This window comes from Podarcis gaigeae, assembly GCF_964106915.1.
Source record: "Podarcis gaigeae genome assembly, chromosome: 1".
NCBI classification, from domain to species: domain Eukaryota; kingdom Metazoa; phylum Chordata; class Lepidosauria; order Squamata; family Lacertidae; genus Podarcis; species Podarcis gaigeae.
In genome coordinates, this window is record NC_139678.1 from 61817022 (window position 1) to 61839454 (window position 22433).

Below are 22433 nucleotides of genomic sequence, written 5' to 3' on the forward strand. Positions count from 1 at the left end.
AGAGATGATTCAAAAAGGCTGCTCCTCCATGCATTTTGTAAAAGGAAAAAAGGGAGACATCAGTACATTGTACATTATGATAATTGTGCTAGGATCACAATACAGCTTGTTAAAAATACAAAATTGTTAAGTGCCCATAATGTTAAATGCTTTATTTCACAGTTGTACACATCTGAAAGCAGGATTCTATAGAGAGCCAACTTTCAGGTAAGAATAAATATTAAGGTGCAGTCTACCCTGTCATGTAATTCTCCCTTCCTAAACTTAATGGTACATTCCCTTAAATTCTAATGAAGCTTGATATCACCATTTAAAAAGCAATGATGAAACTCTTGCCTTAAAAAAACCAACACATCAGTGCTTTGAAATATTCTTTTTCTATGTGTGTGTTTGAGGGGAAAATAATTGAATGGAAAGCAATTAACATTTCTGAGTCATTTAGTCCCCATTATTTAAAATAAAGGGAGGATAGATGTCAATCATTGTCAAAACAATGTTGCATGGAAATACACATTGGAGTAGATAAAAGCATTTGTGCTGTCAGTCTAAAATTCAGAAATAATATGTGTTTTGCAAGAATCATAAGTTGCTGGTCAAAAATTTCTGACTAACAGTTTGGGTCTTTTAAATAGAACTATAGGAAAAAAATATACAAAGGAGCTGGTAGTATGATGGATGGAACTGAACAAATTTATAACTCTTCACTGCTGTTTTGAATACACCCATGCCAAATATCTACAAATCTGAGTAGCAATAAAGATTGCAATAATAACCATCTGTCAGTGCGCTTTTCCAGCTTCTGTTTTCCAGGCTATAAAGTTCTGCTTCATGTACATATGCAGAACAACTCTTTCCTGTTTTATTTCATGGTAATTCTGACCTGATGCAGCCAAGCATAGAATGAAGTGAGGAGAAAAATTGGACTGGTTATTCTGGTTTAACCCAGCCTTCCCCAACCCATGCCATCCATATGTTTTGGACTACAACACCCATGAGCCCCAGGAAGTGTGGCTGTGCTGGTTGGAGATGATAGGACCTGAAGACCAAATCACCTGAAAGGCATGAGGTTCAGGGAAGCTGGCCTAGCCTGATGAGCCACTGCTCTGGAACAGCTTGATAGTATAATGCTTAAGGGCCTAAGAGCTGTTGCCAGGTACAAATGAGAGCCAATCAACTTTCAGCACTGACAGATTATTGGTCCTGAGGGAGGAAGTAGGTAAAGTGGCTATCTAGAAAGGAAAGATTGCAAAACTGTGCTCCAGATTTATTTTATTTTATTTTTTGCAGTAAGGGCTCTGGGGTGGAAGTTTCCCTAGCAGGATGCAGAGATATTTAGCTATGCCCTAATTGTCAGGAATTGAATTCTATGGCTAATAAAAACAGAAATATAGGCTTCACCTGTTCCGCTTCATTAATGCAACACTTGTTTAAAGATACAGGTAAACGGTAAAGGTAAAGGACCCCTGAACGGTTAAGTCCAGTCAAAGGTGACTATGGGGTTGCAGCCCACATCTCACTTTCAGGCTGAGGGAGCCGGCGTTTGTCCACAGACAGCTTTCTGGGTCATGTGGCCAGCATGACTAAACCGCTTCTGGTGCAACGGAACACCGTGATGGAAACCAGAGTGCACGGAAATGCCATTTACCTTCCCGCTGCAGGGGTACCTATTTATCTACTTGCACTGGCGTGCTTTCAAACTGCTAGGTTGGCAGTGCAGCAGCAAGCTATTCTGCAGACAAAGGTGCAGCACATCCTGCTTCTGGGCTTCACAAAGGCATCTGGGTGGCCACTGTGAGAATAGGATGCTGAACTAGACAAGCCATTGGCTTGATTCAGCAGACTCTTCTTGCGACCGTTTGTACTCAATTAATTAACCTTTGTTTGAGCTCTGTGTGGAACCTCTTAGAAGTGTCTTTGCCAAATAAAACCTAAACCAAATAGGAAAAGGATTGATTTCTGCTTAGTAGCAAGCACCTCTTAAGTGACGCTTATCCTTTATTTTAATATTTATTTTAATACAAGTTAACAAAAAACAGATTAAGGAATTCTCTATCAATGACAATTTCAGAGAATCAGATCAGAAATGCATCTAGCTTTCATTCCACCAATGTTTAATTGAGCTTAATAAAGCTGGCATCATTTAGAACCAGGAGCCAGTTTTTACCACACTTAGAATCAAGATGTGGTAAAAAAACTGGCTCATAGTTAAACTAAGTGATGCCAGCTTTATTTTCTGAGAATGCTGCTGTTGTTGTTGTTTAGTTGTTTAGTCGTGTCCGACTCTTCGTGACCCCATGGACCAGAACACGACAGGCACTTCTGTCTTCCACTGCCTCCCACACTTTGGTCAAACTCATGCTGGTAGCTTCGAAGACACTATCCAACCATCTCATCCTCTGTCGTCCCCTTCTCCTTGTGCCCTCCATCTTTCCCAACATCAGGGTCTTCTCTTCTCATAAGGTGGCCAAAGTATTGGAGCCTCAGCTTCACGATCTGTCCTTCCAGTGAGCACTCAGGGCTGATTTCCTTCAGAATGGATAGGTTTGATCTTCATTGCAGTCCATGGGACTCTCAAAAAGTCTCCTCCAGCACCATAATTCAATTCTTTGGCCATCAGCTTTCTTTATGGTCCAGCTCTCACTTCCATACATCACTACTGGGAAAACCATGGCTTTAACTATACAGACCTTTGTTGGCAAGGTGATGTCTCTGCTTTTTAAGATGCTGTCTAGGTTTGCCATCGCCTTTCTCCCAAGGAGCAGGCGTCTTTTAATTTCGTGACTGCTGTCACCATCTGCGGTGATCATGGAGCCCAAGAAACTAAAATCTCTCACTGCCTCCATTTCTTCCCCTTCTATTTGCCAGGAGGTGATGGACCCAGTGGCCACGATCTTCGGTTTTTTTGATGTTGAGCTTCAGACCATATTTTACGCTCTCCTCTTTCACCCTCAATAAAATGTTTATATATATATATATATATATATATATATATATATATATAATATTTATTAAGTTTTTGTTTACACAATAAAAAACATACATAATAACATAGTATTTTCCAATATCCACATTTCATTCTCATCTTTGGACTTCCTCACATCTCTTGTTCCTGCATCCTAAACTCATAAATTTTACTAGCAAATTATTAACTTGTTTCAATTTATATAATATATTTTTCCAATATTAAATCTCAGATTTTAGAATTTAAATCACTCTTTTGAAGACTTAGTTATAACAATTTATCCAAAATTTGTCTTTTCTTTCAATTACAATTAGATTTGTATTCCTTGTAGCTAATTTGTTGGAGCCATTCTATTGCTAATCTTACATCTTTCTTAACATTCATACAATTTACAATATTTTTGTATATAGTCCTTAAATTTCTTCCATTCCTCCTCCACCAGTTCTTCTCCCAGATCTCGGATTCTGCTAGTCATCTCCGCCAGTTCCATATAGTCCATCAGTTGCATCTGCCATTCTTCCAGTGTGGGCAAATCTTGAGTTTTCCAGCTTTTGGCGATAAGTATCCTTGCTGCTGTTGTAGCATACATAAAAAAGGTTTGATCCTTCTTTTGCACACTCTGGCCGACAATGCCTAAAAGAAAGGCCTCTGGTTTCTTAGGGAAGGTATACTTAAATACCTTTTTCAGCTCATTATATATCATTTCCCAGAAAGCCTTCACTCTAGGGCAAGTCCACCAGAGGTGAAAGAATGTTCCTTCAGCTTCTTTACACTTCCAACATTTATTGTCAGACACATGATATACCTTTGCAAGCTTGACTGGAGTTATGTACCACCTATATATCATTTTCATAATGTTTTATTTCAAGGCATTACATGCCGTAAATCTCAAACCTGTGGTCCATAAATTTTCCCAGTCTGCGAACATAATGTTGTGCCCTATGTCCTGTGCCCATTTTATCATAGCTGATTTGACCGTTTCATCCTGTGTGTTCCATTTTAGCAGCAAGTTATACATTCTTGAAAGTAACTTAGAGCTGGGTTCTAACAGTTCTGTTTCTAACTTTGATTTTTCCACCTGGAATCCTAACTTTTTATCTGACTTAAAAGCTTCTTTAATCTGAGCGTAATGTAACCAATCTCGCACTTTCCCCTTTAATTTCTCCAAATTCTGCAACCTCCAATTGTCTCCATCTTTTTCTATTATTTCCCAATATTTTGGCCGTTTGGCCTCCATATTGAGTCTTTTTGGGGCCTTAGCCTCCTTTGGTGATAACCACCTTGGGGTCTTATTTTCCAATAAATCTTTATATTTTAACCAGACATTGAAGACTGCTTTTCTGACAACATGGTTCTTGAAAGTCTTATGTATTTTAACCTTGTCATACCACAAATATGCATGCCAACCAAAAGCATTGTTAAATCCTTCCAAATCTAAAACATCGGTGTTTTCAAGAAGTAGCCAGTCTTTCAACCAGCAGAAAGCTGCTGATTCATAGTACAACTTTAAGTCTGGCAGGGCAAAGCCCCCTCTTTCTTTAGCATCAGTTAATATCTTGAACTTGATTCTGGGCTTTTTGCCCTGCCAGACAAATTTAGAAATATCTCTCTGCCACTTCTCAAAACACCCCATTTTGTCCACAATCTGCAAAGTTTGAAACAAGAACAACATTTTTGGCAATACATTCATCTTAATAGCAGCAATACGTCCTGACAAGGAAAGTTTCAATCTTGACCAGACTTCTAGATCCCTCTTAATTTCAGACCAACATTTTTCATAGTTATCTTTAAATAAATTCATGTTCTTCGCTGTTATGTTTACCCCTAGGTATTTTACTTTTTTAACCACATTTAATTCTGTCTCTTTCTGAAACCTTTCTGATTCTAAAGAGGTCAATTTCCCCCCCAAAACCTTAGTTTTTTGCTTATTAAGTTTAAATCCCGCCACCCAACCAAACTCATAAATCAGTTGCAATACCCTTTTGGTACTAGGCTCTGGCTCCTGTAAGGTCAATACTAGGTCATCTGCAAATGCTTTAAGTTTATACTGTTTTGCTCCGACCTGAATACCTTCCTCCTCTAATCATATTTAAGAGCACTTCCAGGACCGATATGAATAGCAAAGGGGATATGGGACAACCTTGTCGTGTTCCTTTTTCAATTTTAAACTCTTCTGTCACCACATTGTTCACTATCTTTTTTTCCTTTTTTTTTTGCATTTTAAAATTTTATTGAGTTCGATTAAATATACATTATATACATTATATTCGAATTTCGACATTTCTTATCATTTTGGGCTTCCTTCAGCGATGTTGACATTCATTCGTGTTTGAGTCTTGGAATCACATCCCCTCCTTTCATATTGCCATTCGTACCTCCTTTTTTACATTGTTTCAATTAGACAATACTTGTTAGCTCTTTACAAAGCCTCTTTAAATGCCACTAACGTTGTATTTACAAAACATTTGTTCTCCAGATAACCCACGAATTTCCCCCAGTCTTCAATAAAGTTTTGATCTTTTAAGTATCTTATTTTCCCTGTCAGTTTGTCCAGCTCGGCGTATTCTGTTAATTTTGCTCTCCACTCTGCCACCATTGGGATTTCTTCCTGCTTCCATCTCTGAGCTAACACAATTCTGGCTGCCGTGACCGCGTACTGGAAGAGTTTGTAATCCTTTCTCCTAATATCCTTTCCCATAATGCAAAGTAAGAAAGCTTCTGGTTTTTTGACAAAAGTATAGCCTAACATCTTTTTCAGTTCATTGTATACTTCCTCCCAGAAGCTTTTAACTTTCTTGCATTCCCACCATAGATGGTAAAATGTCCCTTCCTTTTGTTTGCATTTCCAACATTTGTTGTCTACCTTGTACATCTTGGCCAATTTCACGGGTGTCATATACCACCTGTATTGCATTTTCATCACATTTTCCCTGAGTAACATACAGGCCGTAAATTTTATATTCACTCTCCAAAGCTTTTCCCAGTCTTCCATTTGAATATTATACCCGAAATCCCTCGCCCACTGTACCATCACTGACTTCACCTCCTCCTCCTTCGTGTGCCACTCCAAAAGTATTTTATACATTTTAGAGAGGTTTTTATGTTCACTGTTTATTATCTCTTTTTGAAATATTGATTCTTTTTCCTCATAGCCCCTTTCCTTCACCTCTGCTTTAAACATCTCATTTATCTGGAAGTAGTGGAGCCACCCCTGTGTGAGCGTTTTAACCTGGTCGTATGGTTTAACTTTCCACTTCCCTCCTTCATTTATGACCATTTCTCCATACATCCCCCTCTTTTCTTCCATATTAACTTTCTTAACGCTTGTTAAATCCTGGGGAGAAAGCCAGTGTGGTGTTCTCGGCTCTAATATGTTCTTATATCTGTCCCAGACCTCTATTAGTGGGCCCTTAAAGATGTGACTGGTGAACCCCTTGTGCGCCCTTTTTTTATCCTTCCATAGGTATGCGTGCCACCCAAATTTGTTGTTGTACCCTTCAAGGTCTAATAACTCTCTGTTTTCCAGCTTAACCCATTCTTTCATCCAACACAAACATGTCGCTTCGTAATAAAGTCTCATGTCTGGTAGGGCGAAGCCCCCTCTTTCTGTAGCATCCGTCAACAACTTAAATTTAATTCTGGGTTTCTTCCCTTCCCAAACATATCTAGAGATGGCTTTTTGCCATTCTTTAAAATTTTTTGTTCCTTTTAGTATGGGTAATGTTTGGAACAGAAATAACAGCTTGGGTAACAACATCATTTTCACCATAGATATTCTTCCCCAGAATGATAGTTTCATTCTGGCCCAAACCTCTAATTTTTTTTTAATTTTATTCCAGACCGGAATGTAATTGTTTTGATATAGGTCAATATTTTTGTCGGTAATCCAGATTCCTAAGTATTTTATCTTTTTTAACAACCTCAATTCCAGTTTGTTGTTGTACTATTGCAGCCTTATCCTGATCCAAGTTTTTAACGATCATTTTTGTCTTACTCTTATTCAATTTGAATCCTGCAAGTTTCCCAAATTCCTCCATCTCGTCCAGAATCACCCTTATACTTTCTATAGGTTCTTCCACCGTTAAAACCACATCGTCTGCATAAGCTTTAACTTTGTATTCATTTGAACCTAATGTTATCCCTTTAATTTGCTTGTTTTGTCTTATTGCATTCAGCAGCACTTCTAGGACTACTATAAAGAGCAACGGTGAGAGCGGGCAGCCCTGCCTCGTTCCCTTAGAAATTTTTATTTCCTCAGTAATAACTCCATTGACTATGAGTCTCGCCTTCTGCTCAGTGTAAATTGCCCCTATACCATTTAAGAACTCCTGTCCCACTTCCATTACCTCCAAATTTTTAAACATAAAGTCCCAAATTATATTATCGAAGGCTTTCTCCGCGTCTATGAAGATTAGGCTAGCTGGTTTATTGCGACTATCTGATAGGTATTCGATAAGGTTAATTATGAATCTTGTATTGTTTCTTATTAACCTACCCGGGAGAAAGCCCGTCTGATCTTCATGTATCATCCTTGTTAATATCTTTTTTAGTCTTTTGGCTAGAATACCGGCAAAGATCTTGTAGTCCGTGTTTAATAAGGAGATGGGTCTGTAGTTCCTAACTTGAGTTAGATCCGAGTCTTGTTTGGGGATAATTGTTATAAAGGCCTCTTTCCACGAACCGGGCATGTCTCTTTCTTTTAAAATGTTGTTCATTACTTCCATTAGTGGTGTTATCAATGTATCTTTCATTTCCTTATAGTAACTCGGTGTGAACCCGTCTGGGCCCGGTGCCTTTCCTCTTTTCAGTTCTTTTATCACCTGTTCTATCTCTGTTCTGCAGATTGGGGCATTTAGCTGATCTTTTTCCTCTGATGACATCTTCTTCACCATCTTTTCTTTTAAATATCTTTCTATCTTTTTCTTGTTATTCCTTTCTTTATTTCTGTAAAGATGCTCATAAAAATCCAAGAACCCTTTTCTAATTTCTTTCGGGTCAGTTGTTTCTTCTCCGTTTATTACTATTTTGTTGATTGTATTTTGCTCCTTCCTCTTTTTGACTTGCCACGCAAGCCATTTGCCTGACTTATTGGCGAATTCAAAGTTTTTTTGTCTTAACCATTTAATATTCCACTCAACCTCCTTATTTATTATAATTGCAACCTGTGTTTGGAGGGTCTTTATTTCCTGCATTATTCTTTCATTATTCGGCTTTTTGATCAGTTTCTGCTCATTATCCATAATCTGTCTCAAAATCTCTTTTAACCTCTTTTCCTTGTTCTTTTTTTTCAAGACATTTTGTTGGATAAAGAGGCCCCTCATTACAGCCTTACTTGTGTCCCATACCGTACTTATTTTCACCCCTTTGTCGAGATTATCTAGGAAGTATTCCCCTAGTTTTTTCCAAATTCTTTCAACAAATTTTTGGTCATCCCATAGGTTATCATTTAATCTCCATCTAAAGGTTTGTTCTTCCACTCCCTTCATCTCCATTTCGATTAGATTATGATCTGATATAACTTTAGCCTGGATTTCGACTTTTTTAACTCTTGGTGACAGTTCATTCGATATCCATATTTGGTCTAATCTTGAGAATGACTGGTTCGGCTCTGAATGATATGTGAATTGTTTCTCTAAAGGGTGTTTCAGTCTCCATATGTCGATAAGGTTGCAATTCTTAGTCAATGTGCAAAATGTCTTAGGTAATTTACCATCTCTATTTTTTGAGTTTCTTAGTCGGTCCATTTCATTTGAAACCACATCATTCAGGTCTCCCATTAGTATGATTTTTTGGTCCATGTATTCAAATAACTTTTCTTCCAATGAGCTAAAAAATTATGTTTTATTCCCATTAGGGGCATAAATCCCCACTATTATCAATACTTCGCCTTGCCAATTTATACGTACCGCAATTATTCTTCCTTCCTCATCCTTAAATAATTCGTGTGCCTCAATTTTGCTTTTAATATATAATACAACTCCCCTTTTTTTCTCTTTGTCTGAGGAGATGAATTCGTTCCCTAACCTCTTATTAATCAGGATTTTTCTGTGTTTCTTCGCCACATGCGTTTCTTGTAAACATGTGACATCCAGGTTCTTCTTTTTTAAGAAACGCTCAATTCCATTCCGTTTTTTCTTATCGTTCATCCCATTAACATTCCAACTACATAATTTTAATGTCATTTTTATTGAATTTAGTTTTTTGTTTTTTTGTTTTACCTAAAGTCTCTCTGGTTCTTCTCCTTCTTCGTCTTCTTCCTCTTCCTCTGTTTTCCTTTCGCTCCGATCTTCCTCTTCTCCCAGCTCTGATTCCACCCTCGGACTTCTTCCGCCTTCAGCTCCTTTCGACTCCTCCTCTCCTTGTTGAAGTTCTTTGTATCTTCTTGTAAACTTTCCTACTTCTTCGGGGCTTGTCAGCCTTCTTTTAACTCCTTTATAAAAGAAGGAAACACCCTCCGGGAATTCCCAACGAAAGTCTATTCTATTTTTTTTTAGTAATTGCACCAGTGGTTTATATGATTCTCTACGTTTCAGCAGTCTTATAGGAATATCTTTAAATACAATTATATAGTTCCCATCGATGTACAATCTCTTCTCTCTATTCCTTTGTAAAATCAGGTTCCTCATCTCTTTATCTTTAAATGTAACTAAACAGTCGCCTGGAAGTTTCCTTACTTTACTTGCTTTAGTTTTCATTCTGTATGCATTTAGAATTGTTCCTGCCACTTCCTCCTCTGCTAACTCCATCCACTGTGCTGTTTCCTTTGTTAATCTTTCTTTTATATTTTCGTTTTGTAATTCCGGGACCTGTCTCATTCTTAAATTCACTTCCCTTTGTTTGAGTTCGTTCATCGCGATGGAGTCTTTTAATTCTTCCTGTATTTTATGTAAGTCTGCTATCTCATCTTTCATTTTTTCTTCTTCCCGTCTCATTTCTTTCATTTCCTGTTTGGTCTTTTTTAGCCCCTCATCTACTCTTTTTGATACCTCCTTAATCTGTCCTTTAAGTTCGCTCACTGTCTCTTCAATCCTTTTGTCCATTTTTCCAATTTTATTATCTAACTGCTCTAATTTTGTCTCCAGGTTTTTCTCACTTTGCTTTATTTCTGCAAACATCCTCAATATTTCTGTTCTAAATTCCGTTTCTTGTTTTGAGGCTTTCCTCTCTGTTGGTGTACCCCCCTCCGCCCCTTTTTTCTGGTTATATGACATTATCACTAATCTTTATGTATCAAATATTCCACTAGTTTTTACTGGTCTATCCCTTCTTTCTATATTTTAGAGCTCTTATTCTTACTCAAAAACCAACTCTTGGGGTAGACCAAATCCCCTGAACCAATACCAGAATTATTCGCCACAAAAAATATATACAGATTCAAATAGGTGAGCAGCAAATAACGGTAACCGAAGCGGAACTACAATTGTCAGATAACAAACCCAAAATATAGATAAATACGGTAGTAGCCGACTTCGTTCGCAGTTTCTCTCCACTTAGTTGATTTGGCTAATGTCCCTTTCCCCCCAAATCTCGAGGGGGGTAGGTTACCCGTTGGTTGTCAGAGTGGTCAGTTTGAGATCTTCCTGCCCCTATTCGGGCTAATCCAATCGGTGGCTTAGTGTTCGTGGACCTGATTTATGAACTTGTAAGACCATACAGTCCAAGTGAAGATCGAATACAATTGTGAGAAGCCGCTCCCGGAACCTCCAGTCTGAGCTGAGCCCGGGTACCAGACCATGCACCCCCAACGAAAAACGTTCACGTTAAATTGATCCAAAAGTTTAGTCCTGAAAGGTGGGTGGATAAATTCTTTCCTGAGCTGATATCTTTCCCGAGCTGATATCTTTCACTAAGTCCAAAACCACGAGAGAGGAACAGCTGGGGTTTCTAGCGTTAATACTGAAGTTTTAAGTGTCCCAGTGTGGTGCTATGCACGCGCCTCAGTAGCGACCTATCTATTCAGTCTATTTCCAACTTCTCAATCGGGGGTAGCGGGGAAGAAAGCATAACGGGGATATAGTGGGTAGGGGAGTAGGTACGTGGCCCCTCCAGCATCAGACCACAGTACTTTTTAATACCTTAATCCCCACATTAAGCGTTTGGTTTTTTGAAGTCCTTTAAAATGTCGTCTGGGGCGCTTCTCCTTGCTTCTCCCACTGAAAATGGCGTCAGAGCGTCTTCTCGCTGCTTTGCCTCTTCCCGAAAAGAAAATTTTTAGCGACAGTCCTGTCTATAATTCCAGTTGAACAGATGCCCTCCTGACTGGGCTTTCTTTCTATCACGCCTCTTTTCTGCTCCCTCTTAGTTTCCTCCCTTTGAAATAAAGGGGGTTTCTTTTTAACTTTTTAACTTTATCTACCCGAGGGAGACGGATACAGTATCCGCTAGCGGTAACTTACTTTCTCTTTAGGCTCTGCTCGTAACACTGCGTCTTTTTTTTAATGAAGTCAAAAACCAGCGCTGAACTCGAACTTTCTCCCTTATTACTCGGAGACTTCCTTGTTGTTTACTATGTCCAATTCATTTACGAATCCGAGTTTCATCATTTTGAGAGCGGAGCGCTATCCCTTGCAGGCTCGGGGCTTTGCTAATTCGCCGTAAAACGCCGCTGTAATGGCCGCCCGACTGCCTACCGCCCGTTCCGTCGTACTCTTCGCCTTTTTCCAAAGACTACCTGACGACCAAACGAGCGGCTGCCTGGCACCGCCGGGTACCTGGACCTCTGGACACCCTCCAGAGGCTTGACGGGGGGTTTTGGCGCCCTAAAAACCTCCGAATTCTGGCGAAAAAGCTGGGGTTTCCTCCGCAGAAAGAACCCTCGCCTGCAGTCGGTTCCGCGCTCCACCGGAAGTTCACTATCAATTTTGCCTTTTGCTCTGAATAAATTGCCTCAATCCCATTTTGAAACCCCCGCCCCACTCCCATTCCTTCCAGATTTTTCTTCATGAACTTCCAAGAAATGTTGTCAAAGGCCTTCTCCGCATCTATAAATATCAACACTGCTTTTGTATTGATATTTGTTTGCAAGAGTTCCAAAATATCAATAATGTTCCTTGTATTAGCAAACAAATGTCTACCTGGGAGAAAGCCTGCTTGGTCCTTATGAATCACTTCATTTAACACTTTTTTGAATCTATTTGCTAAAATGTCTGCAAATATTTTGTAATCCACATTCAGGAGGGAGATGGGGCGGTAGTTCTTAAGTTGTGTCTTTTCAGTTTCTAATTTGGGTATCAATGTGATGAAAGCCTCTTTCCACGACTCCGGTGCCTTCTTCCCTTCCATAATTTCATTGCAAACCTCCATTAATGGATGTATCAGATAGTCTTTCGATGTCTTATAATATTTGGAGGTAAGTCCATCTGGCCCTGGAGATTTGCCCAGTTGCATGTTCTGAATGGCTTCTTCCATCTCTAGTTGTGTTATTTTATAGTTCAGGATTGTTCTGTTTCGCAGAGACAACCTTGGTAGTCCATTTTTCTTTAAAAATTGTTCTATCTCCGATTCGTTTTGCGGCCCTTGTGTGTATAGTTGTTTGAAGTATCTCTGGAAACACTTTCTGATCTCCACTGGGTTCTGAATATTTCTTCCCTCAATTTCTAAGTTTGTTACCGTATTCAGATTTTGTCTCTTTTTCAGCTGCCATGCTAGCAGCTTTCCACATTTATTTGCCGATTCAACGGATCTTTGTTTCATTAACTTCACTTTCCATTCCACTTCTTGGTTTATCAATTTTGAATATTGTGCTTGGTAATGTTTAATTTCTCTTAGAATCTCCTTTGATTTCGGTTTCGATCTTAGCTTCTTCTCACCTTCTTTAATTTTCTCCAAAATCTTGTCTTTTTTCTTATTCTGTGCTTTTTTCTTTATAGTATTCTGTTGTATCAGAAACCCCCTCATAACCGCCTTACTTGCGTCCCAGACAATTCTTTTTTCCACCATGGTGTTCAGATTTATCTCAAAGTAGTCCTTCAAAGCTTTTTGGGCCTTTTTAATAATCTCCTGATCTCTGAACAGATTGTCATTCATCCTCCATCTAAAAGAGCCAGTTGCAGTTAGTCTCATGTCCATCTTTACAGCGTTATGGTTGGAGCAGGTCTTTGGGCAGATTTCCACTTTTTTTATCTTGGGTGCCAGGCCTCTAGTTGTCCAGATTTGGTCGATTCTTGTCCATGTCAGTTGGGCTTCAGAAAAGAATGTTCCTTCTCTTCCTAGAGGGTTCTTTGTTCTCCAGATGTCAATCAAGTCCATGTTGTCAGTCAATTCAAAAAAGGTTTTGGGTAGTCTGCCTTCTTTTGTTACGTTTTGGCTGTGCGATTTGTCCATGTTGGTTGATACCACCCCATTCATATCTCCCATCATAATGATGTTATCATAGTTCAGATAGTCCAGCATTGTCTCATGCAGCTTCTTATAAAATTCCGATTTTCCCTCATTTGGCGCATAAATTCCTAATACCAGAAACTTTTCTCCTTGTGTCTGAATCTCAATTGCCAGAATTCGTCCTTGTTCATCTTTAAATAGAAATTTTGGTGACAGGCTCTCTTTTGCATATATCACCACACCTCTTTTCTTTACTCGATCCGAAGAGATAAATTCTTGGCCTAATCTTTTATTTATTAACACTTTTCTATGTAGCCTAGTCACGTGTGTTTCTTGCAAACAAATAATGTCCAATTGTTCTTTTTTCAAAATGTGAAATATCCTTCTCCTTTTCTCCGGGATGTTGGCGCCATTTATGTTCCAGCTCAGAAGTTGCAGAGACATCCTGGTCAAATCTGTTATAGTCCTGGTGGTGGTATCTTTTTGTCCTGGTCTTCGGACCCCACAGGTGTGGGTGTAGGTAAAGACTGCGGTCCAGCCCCTGAGGGTCTTTCAATCCCTTTCTGAAGGTCCTCTCCATAGGTATTCAAGAATTTATCTCTGTCTTCAGCTGTTTTAATTTTCACCTTCTTCCCTCTGAACGTAAAAGATAGTCCTTGTGGAAATTCCCACCTAAAAATAATTAAATTGCTCCTCAACAGCCTTACTAGTTCAAGGTAGGTGGATCTAAGGTCCAAAAGTTGTTTAGGAATATCCTTGTAAATCTCTGCTCTTTTGTCCAAGATTTCAAGTGACTTTCCGTAGTGTAGTCCTAGTATTTTGTCCCTTTCCTCCTTGGATCTCAGGGTGATCAAACAGTCTCTGGGCTTGTCCTTCTTTGTAAATTTCCCAAGTCTAAAAGCAGTCACAATTTTAAAGTCTTTTTCCTCCTCCAAAGGCCACCACTTGGAAAATTCTTTTGTCAAAAACTCAATCAAGTTCCCTTGTTCGGGTTCAAGTTCTGGTATGAACCTCAATTTTAAGTTATTTTCCCGGGCCCGAAGTTCGATCATAGACAGATAAGCCTGTTGTTCCCCCACCTGCTTATGCAGTGGCCTTACCTCCTGCTCCAGTGCCGCAGTTTTCTGAATGGCTTCCTCTGCCAGTTTTCGATTTTCTACAGTGGATTCAGATAAATTGCCAATTGCTTGAGCGTTCGCAGTAACTTGTTCAGTTAACTTGTTGACACAATCTCTGGTCTGGTCAATCTTTGCCGTTTGTTCATCCACTTTTTTGTCTAAGCCTTCCAATTTTTCAAGTATTCTGTCTAATACTGAAGCAGATCCACCTGATGCCATATCTTCTCCCAGCGGATGCTCACTTTCTTCTAGTTCCAAAACATCAGGAACAGATGATCTGCGCGGCTGTGCAAGTAAATTTCAACTTTTCAACTCTGGCTCCGGCCTGGTGGAACGCTCTGCCTCATGAGACCAGGGCCCTGCAGGATCTGATTTCTTTCCGCAGGGCCTGTAAGACAGAGTTGTTCCGCCTGGCCTTTGGCTTGGAGCCAGTCTGATTCCCTCCCTCCCCCCCCTCTCTCTTTTTTCCCCTTCTTTTCCTTCTCCTCCTGCGATGAGGCTACATTTTAATATTTTAATGTTCCATTATTTTAATTGTTGTGTTTTATTTTTGTTTTTAAGTTTGTAATCATTCATCTTGTTTTTATTATTGCTTGTAAGCCGCTCTGAGCCCGGCCTTGGCTGGGGAGGGCGGGGTATAAATAAAAAATTATTATTATTATTATTATTATTATTAAATTCAAAGTTGCTTGCTTTTTTTCCTCCTCTAGCCGCTCTTGTTTGTCTCCCAGTGCCGCTCATTCCAATTCTGTCTACTAGTCAAGGTCAAATTGAATATGTTCCCATGAGAATCCACAAGCCCATAAAGTAAACAACCAAGTAGGAGGAAAGGAAACCAAAAGGAAAGTCACATATAGACGTAAATCCAAAGTCCTCTAGAGGGAGCCCACTTATATTGTAGGGAAGAAATCAAGTAATGTCCAAACAGCCTTTAATTCCAAAAGACCTTCAGTTAGTTGTGTTTGGCAGAGTTGGTCTCAAAGTAAAACAATGTCTCAATAAGTGCCAGATGTAGCAATTCAATATAACAGTTCCACTAGAGCTCAGCTAATAATGCAATAAAGTGTCAAAGTCTTGCAGTCTGACAGTTCTGTTACCTAGGCAGTCCGACTGCCTGGGATTCTTTGTCAATTTGTAAATCCAGCAGAGCAGGTAAAACACAGTTCATGTTTTAAAATAAGGCTTTTAAAGGGTTAAGTCCTAGAGCAACTTGAATCGATGCAAGAGTTGATTGCCTTTTAACACCTCTTCAAAGGCTCCAAACATCAAAGTCTTTGCTTTAAATCTTAAGCAGTGGCAAGAGACGGACTTCCTGGTTTCGTCTCTCGCTTTTAGCCGAATTAGCAGGAATTTACCCTCCAAATCTTTCTTTCTTTTCTTACTCACGAGTTGTTGGTTTCAAGCCGAATGTTTCCAGGAAAAGAGGACAGCGCTCACCGACAGCAGCTACGCGGCTTCACTTCACAGAAAGAGCGATTGACTCACAGCACCGCGCCAACCCTTCCACGTTCCGGGACCCCTTACGAGGTCCCTTCTGCATTTCGGGGGGCGCTCCTGGTACCCGCCGAGTCCCACGGCCACAGGCTTTCGCTGCCTGTGGTTTTCCAATGTGGGTCTCCGCTGCGCCGTAGCGGACGACCCGTTTCTGCGGAGCTCCCTCTTCGCAATTAGAAGAGGGCAGCCATTGCCGGACGCGCCACCTCCGGAAGCCCCTCAATAAAATGTTATTTAATTCCTCCTCACTTTCTGCCATCAAGGTGTCATCTGCATATCTGAGGTTGTTGATATTTCTTCCAGCAATCTTAATTCCGGCTAGGGATTCTGAGAATGCTAGATCACTCCAATTCTACCTGAGGAGTAGCAGCTTTCCGCATTCTATTCTTTAAAATGGATATCTTTCTCGAAGAGTAATTGCTTTTTGCTCATCATCAAAAACAAGGACCAATGGAAAGATACAGGGCAAAGATAGAGCCACGATCTATATCTATATCACGATCTATATATAAATGGAGTGAAGTACAGCACTTAATTTTTGAATTTAGGAAGCAAATTGTGCATATGCATGGATGCTTGAGTAGTCCCTTAGCAAATATATAGGCCAGCCTCCTCTATGACATGTTGGTTTTTGGTGTGTATTTGTTGGAGATCAGCTTTGAAAACAGTTTGAAAACTCTCCCATAAAAGCACAGTCCAGGGGGAAAAGGCAGCATACAGTTCTGCTTCATATATAAATTGATTGCTCCTACTCATGGTTCTCTTAAAATACACACACCACAGTGGCAACAATTGCCTTAATATAGCACTCCACAACTACTATACTAAATCAGCCATAGCCACAGCAGTGAACATATGGAGTTGTATTAAATTCAGAATTATCATTGGCATAGTCATTACAGCCTGCATTTGCACACCCATCCCTCCGATAAATCCACAGCTAGTGCATTTGGATGCATGTGTTGTCCAAATTTCGAGTGCTTTGGAACTCCCAATGCACACCACAGACTTAGGCTGCATAGGCATCTAAGCTGCTGGTTGGAGGAGGGAACTACCGGAATTCCAATTAAGAAAGACCACTTGCAGCCTATAATCTTCCTGGATTGAGATGTAACAACCACTTTATTGGCTGCTATAAGGATGCTAAGACTGGATGACTTCCCTTAGTCTGAACAACTTGTTGATGAGGGAGATACCCCAGCCTTCATCCAGCTTTCATGTGGCTTTGAACTTGTCACCTGTTCTGAGATCTGAGAGTTTGTTTCCGGTTCCTCATAGCGTTCTGCATGCCTCACTCCAAAACAGGTAGACTATGGAAAACTTCACAAAGTAGGTTCTTTGAACCCACTATAAAAGATCTCCCTCCCAAGAGATCCACTTCCATGGAAGAATAATATAGTTATTTTATCTTGGAGAATAGATTTGTGTTCATTTCCACAAAATGTGGCCACCAATCACCAACTACAGAACTCTTTTAAAAAAAAAAAAAAAAAAAAAAACTTCACCAAACGCTTTCCTAACTATTAAGGCTACTTTATAAAGAAATATTTCAGAAACATCTTTCCTGCACTGCATGTATCTTTTACCTGGGGTGTCTCCTGGTTCAATTATTCACCAGTATCCAGAGGTTTCATGTTGTGCTTCATACATGCTAAGCAGTCATTTGCATTCCAGAGCTACATCCTGACTCTTCTGGTTCTTTTCTGACATCCTTCAATGCACAGCATCCATAATGAAGATCAGGTGACAGTGGGTAACTATACCAGCAGTTCCGCTTCTTGAGGCAGGAAATATTTTTTCCTCTGTGGCTTATAAAGAGTCTGACAGCGCCTTTCAAGCAGCCTAAGCATAAGCAATTAATAGTAGCAATAGAGAGCCAGAGCTGGATTACCTATTATGCTAAGTATGCTATAGAATACAAACATAGCCAAATTGAGCCCACTGCTGCACCGTAATTATTGGAGAGTTTCTCCCTTTCTCCTAATGATGAGCTCTTTTAAAACTCACCACAGCTCAGAATGTAGTGGTTGTATCTTCCTTGATAATAAACATTTTCAAATACTAACAGTCTGCGAAACATGAAAATGTGAGGTAGTAAATGAAAAAGAAGAGGAGGAGGAGCAGTTTGGACTTGATATCCCGCCTTTCACTCCCCTTAAGGAGTCTCAAAGCGGCTAACAATCTCCTTTCCCTTCCTCCCCCAGTAAGGCTGGGAGACTTCAGAGAAGTGTGACTGGCCCAAGGTCACCCAGCAGCTGAATGTGGAGGAACGGGGAATCAAACCTGGTTCACCAGATTACCAGCTCTTAGCCACTACACCACTAGGGAACTTCTGGGTGAATGCCGTATGGGTGAATCATTGACATTACTGGGTGCTGCAGGAAAGCCAAAAGAAAGTATGGCCTAGGAATCAAAGGCCCAGGTCGTATGTTTGTCAGAAGAACATTTCCCCCTTAAAACCCAGCATGAAAAATTAGGCTTAACAATCTCTAAGAAATATATTTAGCTTCAAAAGACATTTAGATTTCTTAACCACACACGTTTCAGCTGCAAAATACTATTAGCTGATTTTCCATGGTTAAATTAGTGAGTAATCTGAATCTTTGCTGCTGGAAGGGATTAGGATATAGAGAAAGTCCACTGGTGCCTGCTGGTCTCAGATGACAAGGGATGGTTTTCATCACAGAAATAATGCTTGCAAGTGAAGCGCCCTGGAATGGGGTATTGCAGGACCAGGGTGAGGATGGAGCAGAGATGACCATAGATTGCTGGATCCAAAGCTTTGACATTCCTTCTGGAAGAGTCCCATCCCTTGGCTACACCAGCCTGCATCTAACAAGCCACACCTACATACAGAGAGAAACCTAAAGTGATTTGGTTTTGGACATGTTTTGGAAAGGGGTTGGGCAGCTCAGGGTGGAATCAGCTTATTTATGAACCTAATCATAATTCAAAGGGATATTTTTTTAACTGCAGAAAAACCAAATACCATTATTCCCTCTGCTCCCAAACTGATGACAGTGGTGTGTCATATCTGGATCCCCTGATCCTCCAATTAGAAAATCTAGTGATTTTTTAATATTAATATTAATAATAATAATAATAATAATAATAATAATAATAATAATAAAGCATGCACATGACACTTCCCAAGTCTTGCAGGACTCAGATTTGGCACAGTAATATCCAGTGGCAAAGGATCCATCCAGGACATGGTTGTGACTATGTCACCACACTAGTTTTCTTTCCTTTAATCCATCTCAGCACATGCTCCTTGCTATTGATTCTCTGTTCTCCTCACTGTTCATTATTCAGCAGTAACCTCCTTCAGAAATAAGGCTCAATGAGTTCAAACAATGCATGAAGGCAGAGATGGATTAAGTTGCCAATTTTGGTTTCTCTCAGTGTTCCATGTTGCCAACTGTAAGTTCACATCCTCCCATTTCTGCAGCAATTTGAAAATTTTACTTTAAGACGTCCAATGAAAAATTGTATGAATTTTCATGCACATTTATTCTAATTTATACATTTTTGTACACAATCTTCCCTTATACAGTGGACCCTCAGGTTACGTACCTCTCTGGATATGTAATCTTCAGGTTGCAAAAGCGGCAAACCCGGAAGTATTTTTCTGGGTTTCGCCACTCGTGCATGCGCAGAAGCGCTCTATTGTACCACGTGTGTGCGCAGAAGCAGCGCCTCTGGTTACAGATTTTCCAGGTGCGCACGGACCCCCAGAATGAATTAAATCCGTATCCAGAGGGTCCACTGTACACATTTGGGAGGCGAGTGCTCCCTCCTAATATTTGCTTTTAATGTTTATTATTATTATTATTATTATTATTATTATTATTATTATTATTATTATTTTATGCATTTTTGTGCTGAATTCTTTATTAGAAAACTGCATTACAAAATTCAGAGAACTTTGAATTTTGGAGAGCTGTGATGTGATTTGTTTGTTGGTTCTGTATGTGTAAATTAGGAAGGTCTGGATTACAATGTGAACCGAAGACATTTCTCCTCCAACCCTACATGAAGGTGAGATTGGGGCAGAATTTGGTACCCTGATCTGAGGTTGGCACTTACATGACTTGAACTGAACACAAATAAACTCCTCCTGGGAATTGGGAGCACAACATTATGGAGCAAGCAATCATATGAAGGAGGAAATACCTGTTTACACAAATTAAGTGTTAAGCTACCATTTCAGATCTCCCACCCGATGCTCAGAGTTCTGGGCAGAATGCAGCCCAAAGTAGATGGTCAGGTGAGTAACGGTTTGGGCAGATGCACAGCTAATTTTGAAGACAGTTTTTAAAAAGCCTGATGTCACCCAACACACTGGCTTTCTAGTGCAGCCTTAGTCTTTGACACTTTACCACTTTCACAGCAAATGATGCTGATTTGGCCCTTGCCTATTAGGGCATGCATGCATGCCTGCATGCAGGCAGGCAGGCAGGCAACAGTCTCCCAGGTGTCTCCTCCACACCACCAGCCTCTGCACAAGCATGTCCTCCATGGTTTGCTCTTGGTACTGGTGAGTTGGCTACTGATTTCACCTGGGCTACTTGGTTTAGTGTTGGATTTAAGTATTTGGCATAGACTTTTTTTGGGGGGGGGGTAACTTCTACAGGACGGGGCAAGAAAAGGTTTTGCTGCTGGCTGCTTCAAGTGGTGGCTTAACTATCTTCAGCTCAATGGCATCCCTGTTGACATTTGGGATAGGATATAATGATATAGCATCATTCTCATGGGTATTCTGGAGAGAGAAGAAGATGATGATGATGAAGGAGGAGGAGGAGGAGTTTGGACTTGATATCCCACTTTATCACTCCCCTTAAGGAGTCTCAAAGCAGCTAACAATCTCCTTTCCCTTCCTCCCCCACAACAAACACTCTGTGAGGTGAGTGAGGTTGAGAGACTTCAGAGAAGTGTAACTAGCCCAAGGTCACCCAGCAGCTGCATGTGGAGGAGCAGAGACACGAACCTGGTTCACCAGATTATGAGTCTACCGCTCTTAACCACTACACTACACTGGCTCTCCTCCAAAGATGGCTGAACTTATTGCTCAAATTCTTCATGCAATATTTTTTCTTTTAACTCAACACATTGATAACTTCAAATATGTACAGAACAATATCAATAGACTGGGCGATGAAGAATATAACAATTTCTGCATTCTGATTGAGGATCACATGTGTGCTGGTCCCGGGGGGAAGGTACCGTTATCGTAGTCAGAGTTCACAGGATGAGAGGCAAGGTCCGAAGCTGGGAGCCAGGCGGGAACAGGAACGCTGGAAGGTCAGGAGCAGGAGGCCGGGCAGGGAACAGGAACACTGGAAGGTCTGAAGCCAACAACGACGTTGCTCCCACAACCTGGGACCGGGCTGACTGACCTTTATCTTCTTCTAAGGCCAGGGGCAGTCCCGGCCCCCAGGAGCCCCGCCTCCCCTGCTGCAGTCGGGGACGGTTCGGGTGGAACTCATCGGGTGGGGCCACCGGACTCAGAAGGGACCTGTGGAAGACCGGGTGAACCTTCAGGGTTGCGGGCAACCGGAGACGGAATGCCACAGGTGAGACTTGGTCCACGATAGGAAACGGGCCGGTGAAACGGGCCGGTGAAACGGGTGTCCAACTTCCGCAAAGGTCGAGAGGGGTGGAGGTGGCGAGTGGAGAGCCATACCAGGTCACTGACGTGAAGTTCCGGCCCCACCTGGCGGTGGCGGTTGGCCTGGGCCTTGTACGCCTCCTTGGTCTGGTGCAGTTGCTCCATCAAAAGCTGTTGCTGGGACTGGAGCTCTTGAAGCCACTCCATCACCGCAGGGACCGTGGATGCTGGCTGCTCATCTGGAAACAGCCGTGGATGATAACCGTAACTGGCCTGGAACGGGGTCTGCTGAGTGGACGCATTCACCGCGTTGTTGTAGGCGAACTCCGCCAATGCTAGGTGGTCAACCCAGTCATCCTGCTGGTAGCTGCAGTAACACCGGAGGTACTGCTCCAGCACCGCGTTCGCCCGTTCCGTCTGGCCATCGGTCTGTGGGTGGTAGGCTGACGAGAGACAGACCTCTGTCCCGAGGGTCTGGTGCAATGCTCGCCAGAACCGGGATGTGAACTGAACGGCCCGGTCGGACGCCACACGCTCAGGTAGGCCATGCAGGCGGAAGACATGCTGAAGGTACAGCTGAGCGGTTTCCTTGGCTGTGGGTACAGATGGGCAGGGGGCACAGTGCACCATCTTAGTGAAATGGTTGGAGAAAACTAGAAGGCAGGTACAGCCACGAGACGGGGGTAAGTCCACTACAAAGTCCAGCGAAACTGTGTGCCAAGGACGTGGTGGAACTGGCAATGGCTGAAGTAGGCCGGGGGTCGCCCGGTAGGGCCCTTGGCCCGCCGGCAGACATCACAACCAGCAACGTAGCGAGCCTCATCAGCCTTCAGGCGGGGCCACCAAAACTCACGGCTTACCAGATGGGTGGTCCGATACCGCCCAAAGTGCCCCGCTGCTGGGGCATCATGGGTCATCCAGAGAACCT

The 22433-nt window shown here is 41.3% G+C and overlaps 1 long non-coding RNA gene across 1 annotated transcript in view; it reads right to left on the minus strand.

The window, feature by feature from the left end:
• The window catches only part of LOC310851363, a 690313-nt gene that overhangs the window by 631486 nt on the left and 36394 nt on the right, over window positions 1-22433 (minus strand). The window contains exon 2 of the long non-coding RNA XR_014567725.1: window positions 1518-1664. This is a non-coding gene — a long non-coding RNA (uncharacterized lncRNA). The remainder of the gene's footprint in view (window positions 1-1517; window positions 1665-22433) is intronic.